This window comes from Lutra lutra, chromosome 6, assembly GCF_902655055.1.
Source record: "Lutra lutra chromosome 6, mLutLut1.2, whole genome shotgun sequence".
In the NCBI taxonomy this organism is placed as follows: domain Eukaryota; kingdom Metazoa; phylum Chordata; class Mammalia; order Carnivora; family Mustelidae; genus Lutra; species Lutra lutra.
The window spans coordinates 22,855,798-22,876,785 of NC_062283.1; the positions used below are offsets into that span (position 1 = coordinate 22,855,798).

At 40.9% G+C, this 20,988-nt stretch overlaps 1 long non-coding RNA gene and 1 other non-coding gene across 3 annotated transcripts in view; one reads left to right on the forward strand and one right to left on the reverse strand.

Annotated features, from left to right (window-relative positions):
• LOC125102822 (uncharacterized) overlaps window positions 1-20,988 on the forward strand; it is a 68,207-nt gene that overhangs the window by 857 nt on the left and 46,362 nt on the right. For both annotated transcript variants that reach the window (XR_007128204.1, XR_007128203.1), the window contains exon 2: window positions 15,521-15,612. This is a non-coding gene — a long non-coding RNA (uncharacterized LOC125102822). The remainder of the gene's footprint in view (window positions 1-15,520; window positions 15,613-20,988) is intronic.
• Window positions 20,148-20,254, reverse strand: LOC125103366 (U6 spliceosomal RNA). The gene has a single exon (XR_007128371.1). It is a non-coding gene; the product is annotated as a U6 spliceosomal RNA (small nuclear RNA).

Here is a 20,988-nt window from a genome sequence, read left to right on the forward strand (position 1 = left end):
TTTGCTACCAAAAGAGACCCTTCCCTTATGATATGCTGGAGAGCAATTGATATTTTAATATTATATAAGTAACTCTTGCAGGATACTTTATCGTTTGTAAATGGTGACACCAAACTTTTCTAAGGTGTTTCCTGTATGCCAGACATTGTTTTAAGTTCATGTATGGAATAATCATCAGGTAGATTTTATCATTGTCATCCCCGTTGTACAGAAAGGCAACCGGCCAAGATGGTTCAGGAGCCTGACTTGAAGTTACAGAGCTAATAAGAGACAGAGTCGGAACAGGAATCTAAGGGTTTGATTCCAAGTAGGTTATACATTAACAGTAAGGATAATTATGATGTTCTTTATGTAATATTGGAGGTTTCACAATGTAAAGAGGTTGCCCAAGACCCTACAGCCAGAGCTTGACGGAGCCAGGACCTGAACCAGATCTTTTGGTCCCAAAGGCCTGCCTCGTGATACCGTGCTCCATTGCCTCACCTGTAAAGGGTAACATGCTTGCTGCAGAGGTGCTGTAGCAGAGAGAATGTTCTGGAAGGCATCCATGCATAAGGTAGAGCCAGTGCAGCCCAGAACACAGGGAGCTAGGAAGCTGTGAAAGTGTCCAGGGACAGAGCGTGACTGAGAGGGAGCAAAGCTGAGAGAGAGTGATTCAGATAGGGGAGGTTAGGGAAGGAAGGAAAATTCCAGCAGGGGGTGGGTGTGGGAAGGCAAGCCCCTGAGGTTGCTGGGGTGCAGGCAGAGGCAGTCAGAGGGCACCCACGGGACATATGTTTGGGCAAAGGGTGCTCAGGGGGATTCCGGAAGACAAGAGTAAGCAGAGAACTGAAAGTGTGAGGTAGCGAAAATATGCTCAAGTCTGGGTTTGAATAAGTCTTTCTCTTTGTAGCCGTGTGAGCTAACCCAAGTCACTCCACTTCCCAGGACCTGTCCCCCACTGCAACACGGGAGGGCTCTGGAAGGCCCCTCTCAGCATTCTGCCTTACCACCTGACTTCCCAAGCTTGTCCCCAGGCCTGTCGGGTGAGGATTTTGTTTTGGCCAGACCCTTGGTGTCTTTTCCATTGTTTATCAGTGTTTTCTTTAGAAAGAAAAAAGAAGCAACCCTTGTGTTAAATGGACAGCTGGTTCTGTCCACGGAGAGTCTGGCTGCCTGGCCCCGTCCTCGCCTGGCTGGCAGTGGCCGACTTCGCTCTTCCTCCGGCCGACTCAGGCTGCCTCGTCACTGGACGAGTTTAAAGATTCCATATCCGTGCCTTCAGCATGCAGGAAACATCTGCGCTGATGGCTCCCAGGGACCGTCTGGGGAAAATCTCACCAAAATGATTACGAGTGTTACAAACTTTAAGCTGGAAACGTCTATTTCCCTATGGACAGAGATGAGTGCCTTTGGTCTGGTAGTTAAATGCAGCCTACTTGGTATTCTGGTCACTGCAAACCTCCACTAGTGCTCTCCATGTGGTTTCTATTCAGACGTCCACCTGGGGTGTGTGCACCCTGGTTCTGGGACGCATGTCCCGTCCCAGGCCATCCCAAAGCCCCCGCAAACCACGTCGTACTCGTACTCGTACAAGCCAAGTCCTCAATTCCTGGATTGTGTATTTTTAGTACAACTTTATTCATCGTTTTGGGAAAGGATCATCTCAGTTCTACCTTATAAAGGTTCTGCCGAGAGAGAGAAGGAAGTGAAATATTTCTGGTATGTACATCCTGTTTTTCCGTGTGTGTTTGAAAGTATGAGTGGGGTCCCCTGATCCATTTCAGGAATGATTTGCCAGAAGGGGAAATTGCAGCCTTTCTGAAGAGAGGAGGCAGCTTGCCATTTCTCTAGGCCTGTGGGAAGAGAAAAGGCATTAGTCTGTGAGGGTGACCAGAACAAGGTACCACAGATGGAGGGGGGAGGGGTAGGAAAGTGGGGGCTGTTGAAACAACAGATATTTAGCCCTCCTAGTTCTCGAGGCTGGAAGTCCAAGGTCAAGATGTCAGCAGAGCCTCTCTGGTCTTTCTCCTCAGCTTCTCCCTGTGTCCTTGCATGGTCTGCCTTGTGTGTGTGTGTGTGTGTGTGTGTGTGTCCCCTGATCCTTTCTTTTTTACAAGGACACGAGTCATGTCGGATTAGGGCCCCCACTTCATTTTAACTTAATTACCTCTTTAAAGACCCTGTCTCCACATATGGTCACATATGTTCTGAAGCATATTCTGAGGGGGTTAGGACTTCAGCCTATGGATTTTTGGTGGGATGCAATGCAGGCCATAGAGATCTTCTACCCATTAGAAATTCAGTAGGGTTGATGATGCTGTCAGAGGGCACTTGTCATTCATGCTTGGAGGTGAATTCCTTGTCAGTTTGTTTTCCTCCCGAGCATCTAGCTGATATTAATTAATTCCATAAGGTTTTAGTCTTCTGGACAGTTGACTTTGGGGAAGGATGTTCCTAGTTAAGGTGTCATCACTGGGAATTTAGGAGACTGGGAAAGGGACACTTTGGGCTACACTGTGGCAGCCTAGACGTTGGTAGTTAGAGCAAGGGTCAGCGGGGAGCAGTGCAGAAAAGGAGGTGAGGTGGTGCCAAAGGGCAGTGTGCCTTGAATTAAGATCATGGAAATGCAGACAATTACGGCCAGAAGTGATCACTGCAGATGACTGTCCCCTGCAGAGTTCCTGGACTAGAACTCTGTCATATTTTCCTCTTCATAGTGCCTGGAGAAGATTCATTTCTCTGCTCTGCATTCATGACAGACCACCCGGTGACTCGCAACTGTTTACCATATTGGATCTAGAGGTCAGGAAAGGCCCATGCATTGAAGGAAATATGTTTATAAGGAAGTTAACAGAGCATACATCTATTAATTTTGTCTGCCCAGCACCCCGTCTCCCTCTTGTCAGGCAGCAGACTCTATTTCCTTGACGCTAGAAATGGGTACGTGACCCAGGGTGGGTAAATTATTTCAGCAATTTGTTCACAGTTACTGTTCCAAGAAGTATAATCAGGTTGAGTCAAGCTGAGCTAACCAGAATTTTCCCTGGGCTTTTTCAAGAACCCAGAGAAAGGCCCTTACTTTCTGGTTAAAGAGCTGTCATGGATGAGTCAGAGCTGCTGTTGACAAGAATCTACTCCACAGAGGAGCTGGTTTGGCTGGAAGAAGTCTGCACACCAGAGAAACTGACCAGAGCAGAAAGGGTGAGCCCAATGGGCTCTGAGGCCCTGATGTGGCCCTGACGTGGCCTGGGGGCCGTCCTCAAAGCCTCTCCATCCCTGCTTGCCTTCTGCCTGTGGCTTGGTCCCCTGAACCGCTAAATCCCTCCTTAGCTTGGATTTCTGCCACTTGTCACCCAAAGAGTCCAGACTAATTCAGGTAGAGCATGGATTGAACTAAAACTTGTGAAAATATGAAGAGAATTAAAAGGCTTGAAAGCTTTCTTCTGAGCAGGAAGTTCGAGGAAGGGATAGGCTTACAACCTGGTGGAAATACCGTGATGCCCTTTGATGAGCGAGAATGAGCAGGATTGGCCAAATGGTCTTTGGCTTCTACTCTCTGAAAAGGAAATGTCTTCAGATTGGAAAAGTGAAAAGCAACTTGACTAAGAAGGAATCGAAACCCAAGGTAAGTGGGGAGATGATAAGAAAGGGCCACCTGCTTTGAAACGTGAGCGGAGTGGACACCTTGCCATGTGATTTGGAGAGAGGTGCTTTTGTGGAAATCAAGACATTGGGATGACAGCCTGTGAAACTGAAATTAGTGTTAGATCAGTTTTCCAAAGGGATTGGGATTCAAGGTAGAGCTCTTAGAACTTGGATGTCACTTCTTGATTTTGGCAAGATCTTCAAGCTCTTTGTGTCACTCCTGCCCCTGAACCACTCACCGCTGGTCCCCCACAACCAGAGACGGAGAAGACGCAGATTCACTTGGAGGACAGAGGGTCGTGAGAGGTGGTGACATGAGAATGAATTCTGTTTTGAAGAGGTCACACTTGAGGTGCCTGGAGGACATCTGTGTGGTGCTGTTCACACGGCAAACTGAACACTTTGATCTGGAGTTCAGAAGAGAAGTCCGGACGAGTGAGGTAGCCCTAGGGGTCGTGAGCAGGAAGGTAGAGGCCAGATGGTGAATGAGATCCCCAGGGATTCCATGCATCTAGAAGAGAGAAGTACAGGCTCTATGCCAGAAGCTTTAGGATGACTTACCTTGTGGGTCTGATAGAGGTGGGAGAGTTGACGGAGAGAGACGGAGTGTTCAAACATGGGAAGAGCCAGGGAGGCAGAGAGGTAAGACAGGCCAAGAAAGGGGGCAGTGGTTCAAAGTGTCACATGCCACAGACTGACGCTGCTAATGAGGAATCCTGGATTAAGGATGAAGAGGTCAGTGGTGACCTTTGAGAAATAACCAGGGGCGTAAAAGTGAAGTAGGAAGAAGTGAGTGGATGATGAGAAACAGCCCCCGGGTTCCCTCCTCCCACATGGCTGCCTAAGCTCACATCTGGTCTCTTATCAGCCGGACTCTGGTGGTCTCTGAGCAAGGCCCCCACGAGGGTCCATACTGGCTTCCTCCCTGCAACAGGGCTCACCATCCGAAAGCCTAGCTCTTGGGGGCCTTAGGAGGAGCGTGGAATTTTTGTGGAGAATTGCTGACTTCAGGGCTCAGAAATGGGCCCTGAAGTCTCAGGGGCCCCACACCATATGAGTTTCCCTCTCACTCAGGAAAAGGCCCCTTGGAAGCAAGTGTGGTGTGGGAGGTAGTATTGTGCTCTGTATCACACAACCAATCAAGGGTGAGGCCGTCTCCACTCATGGCTCCAAGCTTGCCATGGGTGCTGACGTCCAAACCGGCAGACAGAGCAGAAGCCCCTGGATGGAGGCCCAGCTGTGGCCTCAGGAGGTGGGACTCTGGCCAGGCCTGGAAGCGGAGTCCATTACATCACTTCTGTTACATCCTGTTGGCCAGAATTGAGTCACATGGAGGGACTTAACTTTGAGAGAGGCTGGGGAATGCAGGCCAGCTGAGTCACAGGAGGAAAGGAAAAACTTAACCAGCCTCTGTGGTCATGGCATTCTAGAGCTTGCAAAATCAGACCATCCCACTTTTCCAGTCCTGTCTTCTTGGAGTCTGACCCTTATTCAAGGCAGAGGGGGGCGTGACTTACTGTCCCACACATCACACACGTTCCATTTTCCCTTGTGAGCAAGAACACTCTTTCTCCTAACTCCTTCCTACCTCTTGATATCCTACTTCTGCTCCGAGCTGCAGGGATATGCTGTTTTTTCCACGGAGCCTTTCTCTGAGCTACAATTATCTCCTCCTTTTGTAATTTGTTTGTCCCAGACCCTGTCACTCTTTTTCTGCTGTTTGTGCTATGGTGCTAACAGTTATAGAAATTCCTTGGTCCTTCCACAGATGCGAACTCATGCAGGGGAGGGTGAACTCATAGTACTCTTTTCTCACTCTGTACTTAGAGTAACTCTAGGTTCTGACATCCCAAATCAGGATGCGTGGTCTGAGAAATTGCAGGATATGTTCCAGGATCAATTGGGTGGAATATTAGATAGTGGCATTCTTCAGGAATGTTCTGGAGTAGAATCCTGGAGACATGATGGAAACTCAATGAACCCGGTCGGTCTGCAGTGGGACTGAATCCGTGTCATCACTTGCCAACATACAAAGCAAGGGAGGGGAACTTAGAGGGACTTTTCAAATTGTAGCACAGTTGGCTTGAGATGTTTCCTGGGGCACTGGTTGACCCAACATAATTACTGGCATCCCAAGACTCTCTCAGCCAAACTGAAATGCCCAGACACCTCATCAGAAAAGTACAAAAATCAAATAAAGCAGAAATGTGGTGTTTTATGGTCAGCATTTTGTGATAGCACATGACCATTTGAATCTGAGCTCTTTATTTATTTATTTTTTAAAGATTTTATTTATGTTTTGTCAGAGAAAGAGAGAACAAGTAGGTAGAGTGGCAGGCAGAGGCAGGCTCCCGGCTGAGCAAGGAGCCTGATGCACAACTTGATCCCAGGACCCTGGTATCATGGCCTGAGCCAAAGGCAGCCGCTTAACCGACTGAGCCACCCAGGCACCCCTGAATCTGAGCTCTTTAGAAGGCACTCCTGGGTTCTGAGATGATATTTAAAGATGAATGGTTTTATTTGGTGTCTGTTACGGTTCATTCAGAGACTGCAAGCTTGTTTATAGCCTTGCGGCTGAAAGCCTGAGGACGGTCTGTGAATTATTTTGTCAACAAGTCAACCAGGGATAGCTGGCTTCAAGTCTGTTTGTTGTTTGTATTTGACCCTCAATCAGGAATGTTCATATAAGGAGGACATTCCTTTATATAGTGAAAATGCTTATGTGTATCTGTTCCGGTCATTGCTAAGATTTTATTGGCATTAATCTGAGCTGAGGTGAGAGGGAATGAAAGAAAAGGGTGAGAGGGTGCCTAGGGCCGTGGGCTGAGCTGACACTGGGCTTGTTTGTCAAGGGGAGTGGGCTGTCTGGGGAGCGGGAGATACCTCTCCAGACTGCCAGAGCCTGATCTTTCCCCATGAACTGTACTGCAAGTGAGTAGTGAGAAAGGATGGATGAGCCAACGTGGAAACAGCTCCCCCTGCCCCTGCCTGCAAGAGATCTAGAACCCATGACTCTGGCATGCTGGGGAGCCCCAGGCCAGCAGGACTGCCATGGGGATCTGATAAAGGACTCTCCATCCACCCTAATCTCCTAGTTTTTCCTTTTCCTGCCTTTTTTAAACCCCTCCCCCCAAAGAGCTGGTGTTCCCGAGACACACCCTGTATGCCTTTGCTCTTTCTGTTTTTTCTTTCTCAAGTGCCTCTCCTCCCCCAACCTGTCTGACCCAGTTGGAATCCAAAACATTCCTTCATCCATCGTAAATGGCACTCCCTTTATTTTTCTTTTTGATGGCCTCAACCAATTATGAACTTAGAGTGCGGGTTCATCCTTTGCATCTGCTGCGGCTGTTACTTCGGGCTCTTGCCAGCCCCAGCCCCAGCTTTTCATGGGCTCAGTGCTTTCCGGGTGCCACACACTCAGCCGTCCAGGTGCAGGACACGTGGGCTCTGCGGTCAGATGGCCTGGTATTATTCAGAGCTTCCGCGCCCTCAGCTGTCATATGGGAAGATGAGTAGCTCCCACCTCATGGGGCCGATGAGAGGCCCCTGCAGGTAAACCAAGGATGAGGATGAGCTCTGTGCCAGGCAGGAGACATCTATCGGCCGCGAGCTCAGGTTATACGTAATTGGAAGGGGAGCTCAGTCTGTACAAATGGACAATGAGAGAGGAGAGAGAAACTGGTGCAAAGCTCCAAACTTTGTGGTGTGACAGAAACCAGGTGGCTTAGTCTGGGGGTACCCAGGGATGCCCCTGGTCCTGCTATGATGTCTGGAGGCTGCCATGGCAGGGCTGGGGAGCTTCTAAGTCTCAGTGAGAGTCCAGCCAGAAGCCTCTGGTGGGGGTCCAGTTGAGGTCAGTGGAAATGGGATTCAGCTTTGTATAAGGAACTGTCGGGCAGGAAAGCTCCCTGCGGACGGCTTGGGCTCCTTGAGCAAGTGGGGGACTGCCCATCACAAGACCTGGTAGAGGCCCGGCCAGAGCTTGGGAGGAAGACTTATTAGCACCTGGCTTGTCCCACGTGGCTGCTGGAAGGCTCCATGTGTAAGTCGTACAGTGGTATACAAATGTGAATATTAGTATAATGTGGGCATTGTTCTTACTGTGGAAAGCATGTCCTCTCCCCTTTTTAAGAGCAGGTTTGGGGTATGGGGTAGGGAGGAGATCAGATTCTACCTGTTGGAGACTCAGCTGCTGGAAGAAGGAGGGAAATGCCAAACCGAGGGGGGCTGGGGGCACCTCTCCCACCCCAGCCCTGCAAGGGTCTCTTATTGAAGGTTTTTTTTTGCTTCAGCATCACACCTGTGCCTTCCCAGAAGGATCTTGAGGCCTTTCAACTGGCTTTCAACTGAGTAACTATGGGGCATGCCCAGGAGGGCAGGCGGGTGGGGGACAGGGCTGTGAGCTCCCCACAGTTTTTTTGTTTTTTTTCTTTTTTGTAGATGGGGTCAGTACAAGGTGGCTGTTGCATGTTTAAAAAATAAAATAAGGCTACCAGAAGGCAGTTGGCAGGAGCTTAATCTGAGAGCCCGTTCTTCCGAAGGGCTATTTATAAAGTCCTCCCAGGACACAGCAGGCCCCAGAGCTCTAGGGAGGCATGGGCAGGACAGCAGGACGCCTGGGCCGGGCCCACAGCAACGAGAGACAACGGGTCTCACAGACTGACTCAAATACCACGGTTATCGGTGGCTGCAGCTCCTTTTGTGTTAGAGACGGGAAGGAGGGTAGCGGAGTTTGCACTTCCCCATTTGCTGAAGACAGTATTTTGAACAGAACTATGTTCGGAGAGTTGAAAGAGATGCATAGAGGAAAGCTGTTTTTGTTGTCAATGAAATTATAGCTTCAAGGTGAACTCAGGCTGCTCACAGAAGTAACCCTAAGACAAGGGACGCATGAACACAAATTGCAAGAAGAAAAAAAGTAACAGAGAATAAGGACCTATGGGTAGAAATAAGGTGTATCCTGAGTGGTGTATCCCACAGACTCTGAGCCGGGAGGCACGGCAGAGTGGGCACAGCCCTGGGCCACGGGTCCGAAGGTCTGGACTTAATCCCAGCCCTGTCACCAGCTCTGTGACTCGGGCTTTACTCCTGTGAGCTTCAATTTTTCCTTTTTTTTAAAGATTCTATTTATTTATTTGTCAGAGAAAGAGAGAGCACAAGCAGGGGGAGTGGCAGGCAGAGGGACAAACAGACTCTCTGCTGAGCAAGGAGTCCAGTGAGGGGCTTGATCCTAGGACCCTGGGATCATGACCTGAGCTGAAGGCAGATGCTTAACCTTCTGAGCCAACCAGAGTTTTTTCCCCCACATATTGCAAACCAAAGACCAGCTGTACTCTACCATGAGCTTCAGTTTTTTCCATCTATAGGTTAGCCTACATCCCTATGCTGCCAGTCTCACTGAGGGCAATAGATCTACTTTCTTAGGCAACATTAAAACAGCTGCTATCACAATGTATTCCCGTCGTGGCTACATGCACAGTGTCTGCGTTACTGTCTAAAAGTTGGCTTCTTGCTTCTTCCGCATTGTGCCCATCTGAGAAATGCTGTTTCTGTGTCCCCTCAAACTGCCACTGGGGGCTTGCATCACCGCAGATGGTGGGGCGGCGGAGGGGAGGCCCATTCTTCTAAGAGGGCTGTAGCTGAACTTCTCCATCTTTTTCTCCCCCTGCCTCTCTCTCTCTCTCTCTCTCTCACTGTGTACCAAGTCAAAGTCTAGGCCTGGCCCCTCATTTTATGCTGTCCTCCCTGTTGGCCACCCAATCCAAGCCACACTGTGTCCCATTTGTTCCTTAAAGGCAACAGTCACAGCTGTGCCCTCAGACTGCCCTGACCTTTCCCCAGTCAGCCATGATCACTTTCTCCACCTCCTTCAGCTCTTCCTCATGGGGGAGGCCTCTGTGTAAAATGGTGCCACCTCTTCCCCATTTGTTTGTCTCTCTTGCTTTCTTTGTCTCTATATCTAATATACTCTTTGTCTAATATACTACATATCGGACTTAATTACTGTGCACCCCTCCCACAGCTACCCTAGAATGTCAGTTCTGTGAGAACAGGGGTTTCTCTTCCTTTTGTTCACTGCTCATTTTCCTCCAACATCAGCCCTTGTAAGAGGGCTTTGGAAGTGTTCTTTCTTTTTCTATGGTCTGGGATAACTTGTATAGACTTGCCATCATTTGTTCCTTGAAAGTTCTTCACCTGTAAATCCCTCAGGGCCAGGTACTGTGTGTGTGTGTGCGCATGTGTGTGGAATAATTTTAGCCAGTATGCCAATTTCTTTAATAATTATACCACATTCAAAACTTTTTTCTTGAATCAGTTTTAGTAAGTTATATTTTTGTTGGAACTTGTCAAAGTTTTTGAAATTGTTGGCATGTCATTTTCATCAAAATGTCTTCCTATTTATTATGTATACTTTGTGTGTAGTTGTTCTCCCTTTCATTCATAATATTGCTTATTGTAACTTTTATCTTGATAAATCTCAAGAAATTTATCTATATTGTTTGTTTTAGTGAAGAGCCAATTCTTAGCTCCTCTCTATTGTATTTTTGTTTTTATTCTGTTGATTTTTGCTTTCATTTTTATATTCTGATTTTTTTTCTAATTTGAGTTGGATGTTGTTGTGTTTTTCCTCACCGCAAACTTCATAAGAATAACACTTAGCTCACTAATTTTGAGATTTTTCTTCCATTTGACAAGAGTATTTAGCTATAATTTTGTTTCAAAGTACATATTGGCTGCATTCCAGAAGTCTCAATATATGGTGTTTTTATTGTCATTCAGTTTTATATACTTAAAAAGTTTTCACTTTGATATTTCAAACCCTTTTGTCCATGAATTATATAACAATACTGTTTTTAATTTATAATTTAATTTCATTGTGGTCAGAGTTCCCAGTGTATTTTATACCTATGTTTGAAATTTATTGAGACTTTTTAATGGCCAAGTACATGATTACATTTCTACATATATTCTGTGTGTGCTTGAGAAAGATGTAGACTCCCTATTACTTGGAAGAACTTTAAATGAGATATTATTTCAATGAATAATAACTTGTAATTGAGTATTTCATATTTTCTGTATCCTTTTTGATTTTTTTGGTCAACTTGATCTACCAGTAACTGAAAAAGCCATGATAAATTTATTGTAATTTATATAATTTTACCAAATATATATGAGGCTGTTTTATGTGTACTTACTTAAAGTGGCTCTTTTCTTGGTGAATTAAAACCTTTATTATTTTGTGGCAGCCCTGTGAATCCTCTAATGCTTGTGGTCTTAGTGTTTAGTTGAAATGATACTAACATGATACATGTCTTTTGGTTTATTTGCCTAACATGCCATTTCCCATTTTTTTTTTTTTGCCTTCAACTCTTGGATGCCCTTGTTCTTAATGAATGTGTCTTATAAATAGCTTATACCTGTATATAAAAATTCAATTTATTAGTCATTTGAGTGGTGAGTTTTGTCCAAATATGTTTATTTTTATTATTGATATAATTGGATCTGTTTATATTTTCTTTGTCTCAAGTTTTCAAAATATATTAAGATATGTTCTTGCATTTGAAAAAAATTTATGTCAATATCCCTGTCAATAAGACATAAACTTTCATCCTTTGTCTCTCCTTAACTTCTGCTGACCTCTATCATATATAGTCATTATCTATACTTTTAGTCTGGGCTATTATAGATATTTTTATCTTTTTCTTTAGCCTTAAGTATTTTTTTTTAGATAACACATCTCTTCCAAGTTATTTGTTTCCCCTATGCTTTATATATCTCTTGCATCATCTCCTATATTTGTCTTACTTCTTTTTAAAGTATTTTATATAAAACTATTTTTTTTAAAGATTTTATTTATTTATTTGACAGAGAGAGATCACAAGCAGGCAGAGAGGCAGGCAGAGAGAGAGAGGAGGAAGCAGGCTCCCTGCTGAGCAGAGAGCCCGATGTGGGACTCGATCCCAGGACCCTGAGATCATGACCTGAGCCGAAGGCAGCGGCTTAACCCACTGAGCCACCCAGGCGCCCCTATATACAACTATTTTTAATGCAGTCTTTGTGGTAAAGCAACTGAGGGCTTGTGTGACTGAAAATATTTTTAAAAAGATTTTATTTGTTTAATTGAGAGAGCGAGAGAGAGCGAGAGAGAGCGTGTGTGCATGAGCTGGGGTGGGAGGGTAGAGTGTGGGGGGGGAGAAGGCTCCCTGCTGATCCGGGAGCCTGATTCAGGGCTTGATACCAGGACCTTGGGATCATGACCTGAACCTAAGGCAGACGCTTAAGCAACTGAGCCACCCAGGTGCCCCAAGTGCCTGAGAAGTTTTTTAAAAACCAGGCCTATATATTTGGATGGCAGTTTAGTTGGTTACAAAATTTTAGGTTTTAATGTTCTTTTCTGCAATACTTAAAAAATATAATTCTATTGAGTTATTGCATCCACTGTTGCTGTTGGAAAATATGATTTCAGACTAAATCTGCTTTTTTCCTCTGGAAACATTTAAAAATAATCTTTTTAGAATTCTCAAATGTCTTAACATATCTAAGTGTGAGTTTTTTTTTTTTAAATCTGAGGTTTTTGGTTTTTTTTTTTAAATTCAGGGAAATTTAGTCTGCTATTTTTTGAAATTATTTCTCCTGTCCATTTTATTATATTTTCTTTCTGGGACTTTTTTATTTATATGTTACTAGTTATTTTTACTTCTGACCTTCATATCAGCTCACTTTTCTCTACATTTTCTGTTTCTTTGGTTTTTCTTCTTCCTTCTGGGAGAATTGATCAGTCTGATCTTTCAAACTGTTAATTTTTTCCTTGGCTATTTCTATTTTGTTCCTTATGCTATCGAGATGGTTCTTAATTTCAAATATTGTATTTTTGTATGTATTATTTATACATTGATGTTTTCACTCCTTCCACATCGCTAATATTTTCTATTTTTAATAAAGTATGCATAGTAGGTTGGTTTTAAATTCTTGCTTTGTGTGTTAATATGCTGGTGGACTCTTAAGTCCTGTATGTTGTTTTTCTTTTGAAGAGGTAGTGTTTTTCAACTATCTTGTCTATTTGGCCTCTGAGCTGGTCTCCTCAGAGGGTTTCAGTGTTTCTTCAAAGGAGTGTACCAGAGTCTAGCTTGTTTCAGTTCCAATGAGCTCAGGAGGAAGAAGTGAATAAACCCTGGGGTGCAGAGAACCTTACCCTGAAAAATAACTCCTAAAGTTAGGACTTTAGTTTTGCTTTTCATCAGGAAGCACCATTAGAAGAGGATCTCTTTAAAATGTAATTCCTCAGGGCGCCTGGGTGGCTCAGGGGGTTGAGCCGCTGCCTTTGGCTCGGGTCATGATCTCGGAGTCCTGGGATCGAGTCCCGCATCGGGCTCTCTGCTCGGCGGGGAGCCTGCTTCCTCCTCTCTCTCTGCCTGCCTCTCTGCCTGCTTGTGATCTCTCTCTGTCAAATAAAAAAAAAAATCTTTAAAATGTAATTCCTCAACCCTAGGGGATTGGAAGAAGAGGGATGAGGGCAAACAACTGAGAGTTTAATATCTACTTCAATTTTTAAGCTCATCACCCACATTAATCTCCGCAAAGTCTGATTTTACTCCTGAGGACAAAGGAACCAGAGTTTGGGGCAGGAGCAGAACCCCAGTAGTTCTCTATCCATTTTATACATTTGCTACTAGGAAAGTCACCTTCTCCCACAGACATGTTCATGAAAGCACCCCCTTTCATCCCAGAGGCTCATAAAGTACCTGTAAGTGCATGTCTTCTCCAGTTCATGGGACTACTTTAGTGGAAAGATCCTGCCTATAGTTGAGACTGATAGACTCTTGACACAAATTTCATTAAGCCACGTTCTGTATGTCAAATATTTCCTTTTTTCTGATTCACACACTTTATTTCAGGCAAGTTGGCCTTCTAAGGATCTCTGCTCTACATCTTTGGGGTATATAGCTTTGGCCTTTTCTTACTTGGCTCCACTTGATTTTTATTAATCCTTAGCTTTTCCTTTATTTCACAAAATTTTACATTTCATTCAACTCATGACTTGCCTTATAGAGTTTTTCCCAAAGTGCAGCAACTGTTGATCTGATTTATTCCACTTTGACACAAATTTCTTCTCCATAGAAGACAGAGATAAAGGTGGGGGCAGATAGAATGATTCATCTGTAATTGGAGTTTGACGACACTTCCCATGACACCTATCCCCATCCTGCTCACCAGGTGACAATCTTATTCCTATAATTCTGTTTCAGAGGAACAATCTTTTTCATTAAAATCTGGATTCAGACTCAGGGACACAGACCCAGTGGAAGCCAAGGATGAGAATCAAGCTTAAAACAGGAACATTAAGTGGATATCTGAAAAGTGATGATCAGAACTCCCACCAGCCTGCTTCCCTTGGCCTTTGCCTAGAACACTGGAAACCAGAGATGTTCCTTTTACTTAAGGATGGAAAATTCATCCTTGGAGGAACTTTAAGTTCCCAGAGAAAACACGTTCAGACATCGATATCTTCCCCAAAGAAAAGTTAGCTTTCTACTGCTTGATCATTTCCTGAAGACTACAGTCAGCAAGTTCTGCTCATGAGTATAGAGTGGACATTCAATCTTATGACTTTCATATTTCCAGTTAAATATGGGCCAACACCTAAGGATCACCACACATTTGAGGACAATTTCTAATATGAGAGACTGAAGCTGGCATTGTCTCTGGAGGAGACACACCTGCACGAGTCAGAAGAAAAAAAGTAGAATTTTAGTAATGTCCTTGGAGAAAAGGAGCAATCTTAGAACAAGAAAGAACTCTTTGAAATTAAAAATATGGAAGCTGAAATAAAATTTCAAGTCCAGTAAGACTTGAAAGATAAAGAGAATCTCTTAGAAAGTAATAAAAGGAGAAGAGGATGGATAGCTGAGAGAAGATGAGAAAATCAAAGACTGTGGTTGAGAAGTCCAACATCCTTCTGGAGTTCTGGGGGAAAAAACCCCTAGGACAGGAGGAAAATTTAAAATACTAATACTACATTAAAATTTTCTAGAACTGAAGAATACAATTGTCCAATTTGAAAAGCCCACAAAACATAGCACAGAGAGATGAAAAAGTTCATAAAGAATCAGGGATTAAGACTGCATATGATTTTTCAGTAGCAATGCTGAATATTAGATAATAAATAGAACAATATTTTTAAAAATCTGTAGAAAAATTACTTGAGTAAATATAGAGCTTCTCAAATGATTATCTTGAAGGATATATAAAACATTTAAAATTGAAATTGCATCTCCTGGGTGTGAGGCATGTAGTCCCAACCTGTCTCCAACATATTTTTAATAAGCTTTATTGAGGTATAACTTATATACAACAGAAATTGGTAATTTTAAATCTACTATTTTATAAATTTTGATTAGTGGTTTCCAGAGGAAATGTTACCCCCCAGGATATTCTCTGCAATGTCTGAAGACGTTGTTGGTTGTTTCAGCTTGGGAGTGGGGAGAGGCTACTGACATCTAGCAAGATAAGAACCCAGGGTTGCTGCTAAACATGCAAAAATGCACAGAACAGCCCTTGACAACAAAAAACTACATTGCCCAAAATATCAGTAGCACCAAGGTTGACAAAACTTGGTTTTGAAGATAGTCATGTAATCACTACCACAATTATGAGACAGAATATTGCCATCACCTGAGAAAGCTCCTGGAACCCCTCTACAGTCATAGCTCCATATCCTGGACCCTGGTGACCACTGATCACTATAGTTTTATCTTTTCTAGAATTTCATATAAGTGAAATCATACAATATATTATCTTTTGGATCTGGCCTGTTTTGTTCAGTATAATGTTTGTGAGATTTATCCATGTTGGTGTATATATGAGTAATTCATCCCTTTTTATTATTTTGTAGAGTTCTACGGTATGAGTGTACCAGAGTTTGCTTTCTATTCACCGACTGAAGGAAAATTGGGACAATTCTGGATAAGGCTGCTATGAATACAGGTGAATATCACTTTATGTGGACATATGTTTTTTTTTTCCTTTGGGTAAGTGTATAGGAGTGAAATTGATATGTTATATGCTAAGTATATGTCTAACTCCATGAGAAACTGCCAAATTGTTCTCCAAAATGGCCATACCATTTTACATGCCCATGAAAAATATGTGCATTCCAGTTGTTCCATGTGCTTTTCTATGCTTGGTGTTGTCAGTCTTTAATTTTAACCAATTTAATGGGTGTGTTGTGATGTCTCATGTAAGTTTAATTTACCTTTCTGTGATGAATAATGTGTGGAGAATCCTTTCATATGCTTACAAAATTTTGTGTACCTTCTTTTTCTAAAGTGTTCAATTATTTCCCCCATTTAAAAAATAGGTTGTTTATAATTATGTTATTGAATTACAGGAGTTCTTTATATATTCTGGATACAGGTTTTTTTTTTCTCAGACATACATATTGCAAATATTTTCTCCTAGTCTGTGGCTTGCTTTATTTTCTTAACAATGTCTTTGGAAAAAAAGATAGGTTTAATTTTGATAAAGTTCCACTTACTAATTTTTTCTTTTAGGTTCATGCTTATTGTGTCTTGTGTATGAGATCTTTGCTTATCCCAGGATAGCATATATTTTCTCTTAGAAGATTTATAGTTTTAGTGTTTACATTTAGGTATATGAATTAACATTTGTCTGTGGTTTGAGGTAGGACTATATGGATATCTAGTTGTTCCAGCACCCTTTGTTCGAAAACACTGTCCTCTTAGTATCATATTACCTAGTTGATTTTGTTCATTTTTATACATGAGTTTATTTCTAGGCTCCCTAATCTGTTCCATTAAACTATATCAAATTATCTGATTACTGTGGCTATTTAGTAAGATTTAGACTTAGGTAGTGTAAATTCTCTAACTTTTAATTTTTTTTTCCAAATTGTACTGTTCTAGGTTCTTTGAGTTTCCTTATAAATTTTAGAATTTTAGAATCACCATATCAATTTCTACAAAAAAATGCCTGTCTTGACTCTACAGATCACTTTAGAACGACTGACATTTTATCACTCTTCAGTCTTCTTATTCACAAATAGGTGTATCTCTCCACTTATTTACTTAAGTCTTCTTTTTATTTCTTTCTGCTATGTCTTATAGTTTCCAGTTCCATGTCTTTATCCATAGGTATTTAATGCTTTTGTATTGTAAATTGTGATGTTTAAAAAATCATTTTCCTTGGGGGGTGGGGTGAGCCTGGTGGTTGGTATTAAGGAGGAAACGTACTGCATGGAGCACTGGGTGTGGTGCATAAACAATGAATCTTGGAACACTGAAAAAATAAAATTAAATTAAAAAAATCATTTTCCTTTTGTTTATTGCTGGTATATAGAAATATTATTTTCCCCTAGTTTTATTGAGCTATAATTGACATATAACATGTACAATGTAATGATTTGATATAATTGTGAAATGTTTTTCATAATAAGATTAGTTAACATATCCTTTACCTCACATAATTACCATTTTGCTGTTGTTATGGTGAGAACATTAAAGCTCTACTCTCACAGCAACTTACACTGTATACAATACAGTATTGTCAACTATAGTCACCATGTTGCATATTAGATACCTGGAACCAATTCATCTTATAACTAAAAGCTGGTACTATTTGACCAACAACTTCCCATCCCCCCATCCCTGCCCTTCCAGCCCCTGGCAACCACCTTTCTATTCTGTTTCTATGAGTTCGTTGTTTTTAGATTCCACATATAAGTGAGATCATACAGGATTTGTCTTTCTCTGTCTGACTTTTTTCACTTGTCATAATGCCCTCAGGTCCATAAACATTGTGGCAAATGGCAGGATTTCCTTCTTTTTGATGGCTGAATACTATTCCGTTGTGTGTATGTATACACACAAATATGCCATCTATGTACATACCATATATATCCATTCATCTGTCAATGAGCACTTAGGTTGCTTCTATGTCTTGGCTGTTATAAATAATGTTCTATAAACACGAAAGTGTAGATATCACTTTGATATAGTAATTTCATATCCTTTAGATATTTACCCTGAAGTGGGATTACTGGATCATATGGTGGTTCTCTTTTTAATTTTTGGAGGAACTTGCATACTGTTTACCATAATGCCTGTACTAACATATATTCTAATCAACAGTGCACCTGGATTTCCTTTTCTTCACATCCACACTAGCTTTTGTTATCTCTCGTCTTTTTAAAATAGCTATCCTAAAAGATATGAGGTAATATCTCATTGTGATTTTGATTGATATTTCCCCGATGATTAGCGATGTTGAGCCCCTTTTCATGTATCTGGGGGTCATTTGTATGTCTTTGTAAAATGTCTATTCAGGTCCTCTGACCATTTTTTAAATGGGTTTTTAATATTTTTATATTTTTGCCATTGAATTTCATGAATTCCTTATATATTTTGGATATTAATACCTTATCAGACACATGGTTTGCAAATATTTTCCCCATTCTGTAGGTTGACTTTTCATTTTGTTGTTTGCTTCTTTTGTTGTATAGAGCTTTTTGGCTTGATATAGTCCCACTTGTTGATATTTGTTTTTGTTGCTTTTGCTTTTGGTGTCATATCCAAAAAATCATTGCCAAGACCAATGTCAAGGAGACTTCCTCTATGTTTTCTTCTAGGAGTTATATATGGTTTCAGGTCTTATGTTTAAGTCCTTAATCTACTTTGAGGTAATTTCTGTGAATGGTGTTAAGCAGGGATTCAATTTCATTATTTTGCACATGGATATCCAGTTTTCCCAGCACCGTTTATTGAACAAACTATACTTTCCCATTTGAGTATTCATGGCTTGTCAAATATTAGACCTTGTCAAATATTAGGATAAGCCATATGTGATTATTTCTGATTTATTTCCAGGTTCTCTGTTCTGTTCCATTGATCTATGTGTCTGTTTTTATGCTGGGACCATACTGCTTTGATTATTATAGCTTTGCCATGTAGTTTGAAATCAGGAAGTGTTAAGATTGCTTTGGCTATTTTGGGTCTGTTGTGGTTCCATAGGAATTTTAGGATTTTTTTTCTCTACCTGTGAAAATGGCATTGGAATTTTGAGAGAGATTGCATTGAATTTATAGACAGCCTTGGATAATATGGACATTTTACCATTAACTCTTCCAATTCATAAGCATGACATATTTTTTCACTTATTTGTGTCTTCTTCAATATCTTTCACGAATGTCTTACGGTTTTTGGTATATAGATTTTTCACTTTCTCAGCTAAATTTAGTCCTAAGTATTTTAGTGTTTTTGATACTGTTGTAAATGGGATTTTTTATAAAAAAACCTTCTTTTTCAGATCATTCTTAGTAATAGTATTGCTTTTTAAATATTAACTCTACATCTTGAAACTTTACTAAATGTATTTATTAGTTCTAGTAATTCTAGTAGTTTTTTCATATTTTCCTTAGGACTTTCTATGTAGACAATCATATCTGCAAGTTAATAGTTTTTCTTCTTTATTTCTAATCTGTATGACTCATTTCTTTTTCATGCCTATTGCACTGGGTATGGCTTCCAGTTTAATGTTGAACAGGAGTGATGGGAGCTACTATCCTTGCTCTGTTCTTTTTTTTTTTTTTTTCCTTGCTCTGTTCTTGATCTTAGTAAGAAAACAGTCTTTCACCAGTCAGGATGATGTTAACTCTATGTTTTCATAGATGCCCTTTGTCAGATTGAAGAATTTACCTTTTTGCTGTGAATTTTCATCATGAATGAGTGTTAAATTTTGTCAAATGTTTTTTCTGCATCAATGGAGATGATCATGTGGTTTATTTCTTTTATTCTGTTGACATGGCAAATTAATGTTGATGGACTTTCAAATGTCAAACTAATCTTGAATTCTTGAGAAAATTCCCACTTGAATGTGATGGATATGATGTGATATTCTTTCAAAATATTGTTTAGTTTGTTTTCTCAATATATTGTTAACAAATTTTGCCTTTATGTTTATGAAGAGTATTAGCCATTGTTTTATTTTTTTATAATGTTTTTTTACACCAGGGTAATGTTGGCCTCATGAAATGAGATAGAAATGTTCCTCCTTTTGTATTTTCTGAAAGTATTTGGGTAGGGTTAGTATTATTTCTTCCTTAAATATTTGATAGCATTTGTCAGAGAAGTCATCTAAACCTGAATATTTATATAAAGGTTTTAATTGTAATTCCATTTCTTTAATAGATATAAGTCTATCCATACCTTTTATTACTTCTTGTATCAGTTTTGGTAATCTGTATTTTTTAAGGAATGTGACAATTTATCTAATTTTTCAAATTTATTGGCATGTAGTTGTTCATGCTGTTCCCTTCTTATGTGTTTAATATTTGTAGAATCTACGGTAATGTTCCTTCTTTCATTCCTGACATTGACAATTTGTGTTTTCTTGTTCAATCTAGTTAGAGTCTTATCAATTTCACTTATCTCAAAGAACCAGGTTTTGATTTCATTATTATTCTCTGTTGTTTGCCATTTTCTGTTTTTTTTTTTTGTTTGTTTGTTTTAAATATGGAATGCTTCACGAATTTGCATGTCATCCTTGTGCAGGGGCCATGCTGATCTTCTCTGTATCATTCCAATTTTAGTATATGTGCTGCCGAAGCGAGCAAAAAAGAAAATAGTAGTCATAATTTGTTCTTTGTCTTGACAATAATAGTCATATTAGTTTAATATTGACTCAAAAACACACAATTAAAAATTATTACGGATCCCTATTTGAAAGTCAAGGAAAGTGGAAAGATAGTTTATGAAAACTATATCTTAATTTTCAAAATAGGAGTTCAATAATAGACTAATGTGGATTAATTAATAAATTGCAGAATAAGCATACCACTTTGAAATGTGAGAGTAAGTACTGGAAGAAAGAGCTAAAGGGATTGAAAATGGTAGTATTTAGGAAGTGAAAGTGGGGAGTTATGTAGGAGACTATAATTTCTCACAAAAGTTTTTTTTTTTTTTGGATTGACTTTGACTTTTAAAATATATGCATGCTCGGGACGCCTGGGTGGCTCAGTTGGTTAAGCAGCTGCCTTCGGCTCAGGTCATGATCCCAGCGTCCTGGGATCGAGTCCCACATCGGGCTCCTTGCTCAGCGGGGAGCCTGCTTCTCCCTCTGCCTCTGCCTGCCACTCTGTCTGCGTGTGCTCACTCTCTCTCCCTCTCTCTCTCTGACAAATAAATAAATAAAATCTTAAAAAAAAAAAATATATGCATGCTTTATATTGATAAAAGAAAAATTAATTTAATACTTTATTATCAGAATAGGAAAAAACATGGTTGGGAAACACCAAGGTTGGGAAGACCACAGTTTTTTTTTTTTTTTTTTTTTTTTTTTTTAACCACT